Source organism: Bos grunniens, chromosome 10, assembly GCF_055505025.1.
Source record: "Bos grunniens cultivar Pamir isolate PY7600 chromosome 10, Bosgru_T2T1.0, whole genome shotgun sequence".
NCBI classification, from domain to species: Eukaryota; Metazoa; Chordata; class Mammalia; order Artiodactyla; family Bovidae; genus Bos; species Bos grunniens.
In genome coordinates, this window is record NC_141174.1 from 21,262,667 (window position 1) to 21,266,458 (window position 3,792).

The 3,792-nt window shown below is 41.6% G+C and overlaps 1 pseudogene; it reads left to right on the plus strand.

The window, feature by feature from the left end:
- Window positions 1-1,027: 1,027 nt before the first annotated feature.
- Window positions 1,028-1,649, plus strand: LOC147364089 (disintegrin and metalloproteinase domain-containing protein 21-like; annotated as a pseudogene).
- The last annotated feature ends 2,143 nt before the right edge of the window (window positions 1,650-3,792 follow it).

Below are 3,792 nucleotides of genomic sequence, written 5' to 3' on the forward strand. Positions count from 1 at the left end.
CATTCAACAACAGCAGAACACATTCTTCCGAAACCCATATGTAACACATACCAAGTAGAACACATTCTGAAACATAACAAATTCCAAAGATGGAAATCCCACAGCTTTTCAAAATTAATGGGGTGCTGTGAAAGCAGTATTTAGTATTTATTAAAATTTATAAAACTGATTGCATATATTAGAAAGAAGGTCTGTACTAATCTGGTACCTAATTTAACCCAAAGTGAGCAGAAGAGAAGAAATTAAATAAAGCAGAAAATAATGAAACTGAAAATTAATAGAGAAAAATCAATGAAACCAAATCTGGTCCTTTGAAAATATCAGTAAAACTTATACACTTTCCACACTAAAAATGGAGAAAGATGACACAAATTACTAATAAAGACAGAGAAAACAAAGCAGTCTTCCCCAGCTACAGTATGATGCTGTACATATTTTTGTTAAAGGTTCACTTCTAAGTGTCCTTGCTATAGCATATATGGCAGGAATATGTTGTCATTTTCTCAACTGTAGAGTTAATAATTTCAAAGGAGACCTCTGGTGTGTTTTTGCTCTCACTGTAGCTCATGAGTTAGGCTATGGTTTTTCCTGTGGTCATGTATGGATGTGAGAGTTGAACTGTGAAGAAAGCTGAGCGCCGAAGAATTGATGCTTTTGAACTGTGGTGTTGGAGAAGAGTCTTGAGAGTCCCTTGGACTGCAAGGAGATCCAACCAGTCCATTCTAAGGGAGATCGGTCCTGGGTGTTCTTTGGAAGGACTGATGCTGAAGCTGAAACTCGAATACTTTGGCCACCTCATGTGAAGAGTTGACTCATTGGAAAAGACTCTGATGCTGGGAGGGATTGGGGGCAGGAGGAGAAGGGGACGACAGAGGATGCGATGGCTGGATGGCATCACTGACTCGATGGACGTGAGTCTGAGTGAACTCCAGGAGTTGGTGATGGACAGGGAGGCCTGGCGTGCTGCGATTCATGGGGTTGCAAAGAGTCGGACACCACTGAGTGACTGAACTGAACTGAATTGGGTATGCAGCATGAAAAAGAATTCTGTGTGTGTGGACAAAGTGCTTGCATCATGAATGCTATTAGGTTGCCAGCAGAGAGATTCACGAATTGTAGCTATGCAGAATTTACAAAGACCGCTTTAAACCAGGGATCATGTCTGCACAATCCTCCAATTCCAGGGACAGTCTTCATGCTGAAGCACTGTGGGAATGGTGTGATTGAAGAAGAGAAGTGTGACTGTGGATCTATAAAGCAGTGTGAACAAGATCCCTGTTGTCTGTTGAACTGCACTCTAAGACCTGGGGCTGCTTGTGCTGGGCTTTGTTGCAAAGACTGCAAGTTCATGCCATCAGGGGAGCTCTGTAGACCTCAGATCAATGAATGTGACCTTCCAGAGTGGTACAGTGGGAGATTTCATCAGTGCCCAGAAGATGTCCATGTGCAGAATGGGATTCCCTATAGTGGTAGCCTACTTCTATCAAAAGAGCTACAATAGCCATGATGAACAGGGCAGGGAGATTTTTGGTGAAGGTATAAAGAGTGCATCTCAGAGTTGCTGTACAGAGATCAACTCCTTGGGAAGCCATTCAACACAAGTGACGCTTATCTCCTGGAAAAGAAGAGAAACTGTACCTGAGGTATAGATAGGATCCAAGAGTTCCAAACTTCTACATACTCATCCAGAGCAAGTCTGTTACAGTGTTATAACTCGGGGGGAAAGGACCATCCCAAAGCCCCAGGTCTCTCTGAACTGGGAATCAGAGACCTTGCTGGGTTGACCTTGGCCAAGTTACTGCCCTTCTCTGGGCCTCAGTACCCTCATCCCTGAAGTAAGAGGTAGATCCACACGATGGGTTTTCACTTCCTATACCCTTCACTTAAATAAAGGAATCGTATTATACTTTAGAACAATAGAAAATTTTTTCCTTTGTTCATTCTATAAATTGAGCTTATTGCTTTTTAGAGGGCAGGCTAATGAATATTGTCATTTTACAACAGTCATCCTTCAAAGATAAAAACACAAGATTGGTCCCAGCTGAAAGCTTTTCAGACGTGTAGAAAATACATAATTTATGACTCCTTCCATGGTTTGCTGTTGTGGTATTTGACTACGTTGTAAACCATTGGTTAAACTACATTTCAGTTACACTGTGTATAAAAACAGCACTTTTGTATGTTTTTAATATTCTGTAACTGTAGGAATTACTTTATTGGTAAAACCCACTGACATATCCAATTTAAGTGATTTTAGCAGTCAACAGTTCTTGGTGACAGAGAAGGCAATGGCACCCCACTCCAGTACTCTTGCCTGGAAAATCCCATGGATGGAGGAGCCTGGTGGGCTACAGTCTACGGGGTCGCTAAGAGTCGCTGAGAGTCGGACACGACTGAGCGACTTCACTTTCACTTTTCACTTTCATGCACTGGAGAAGGAAATGGCAACCCACTCCAGTGTTCTTGCTTTGAGAATCCCAGGGACCGGGGAGCCTGGTGGGCTGCCGTCTATGAGTCAGACATGACTGAAGCGACTTAGCAGCAGCAGCAGCAGCAGCTCTTGGTGAATAAAGATTTATTGTTTTCTTTTTTTGGTTATAAACATTTTTTTCTGACCAGGTAGATTATTCGTGTTCTATTTTCTCTTTTTGGCAAAATGGGAATAAAAATATCAATATTCAAATACTGTTAGTTTTTATTTGAAAAAAATGTGGGGGTCTATTAGGAGAAAGAGGCTATAATCACAACAGTTTTATTGGAATATTCAATATGTCTCATTACAACCTGTCATATATAAGGTAACAGAATGCCAAACTGTAAATGCTTTATATTATTCAACAAAATACCTTCCACTCTCTGATAACATAGTAACTTCTCTTTTTCCTCCCTTGATTACCTTGGAAGTGGAAAAGAAAATATTTTAAAAAACTGTGGATGATTTCCCATGACTGTAGTATGTGCCTGAGTCACTGCCAGTTTGGAAATCTGATGGGGATGCGTCATGTTATGACCTTGTGGCCTTTCCCACAGCATGCTTCCTGCAGTGTTTTAACAAGGGCAGCCTATACTGCTCTTGGGTGTCTAGCCCTCATATCACGTCACCATGTACAGTGTTTTATCACATGTACACATGGGAAGTCAAGAGCGGGAAATCCAAGAGGAAGAGTCCAGCTGTTAATGGAAATGAACAAGTCATATGGATAATGGTTCTCTCTCTGAAAGACGCTTCCCTGTGAGAGGAGTCTACATTGTAGGATCTTCAAGGTGCAATAAATTATGGGACACACACACGTCTCTTTAAGCCATGCAGAGATACAAGGAGGATTCGGCAGCCTGCAGCCCTGAAGACAGCGTGTGTCAGAACCCGAAACATGATGGCATCCTTATCTCAGACTTCTAAACCTCCAGAACATTATATCACTCAAAAATAAGTGAGATGCTATACTGGACATTAGGAGATCCTGACGGGAACAAATAGGAAGAAAAGCTGATTAAAAGATGACGTCAGTCACATAATGGCCCAGATAAATTCAAGCCACCTTCTGTCAAAGCCTCGCTCTTTATCTTTCAACTATATATGGATATTCCTGAATAATTTTTCTTGGCCACTCTGCGTGGCTTGTAGGATCTTAGTTCCCTGATCAGGGATTGAACCCTGGTCACATCGGTGAAAGCCTAGAACCCTAACCACTAGACTACCAGGGAACTTCCTGAATAATTTTTGTAAAAAGTCACCAAAGTTATATGCTTCAAAAATACAATGGTGGGACAGGCATAAGATAGACACTCCCA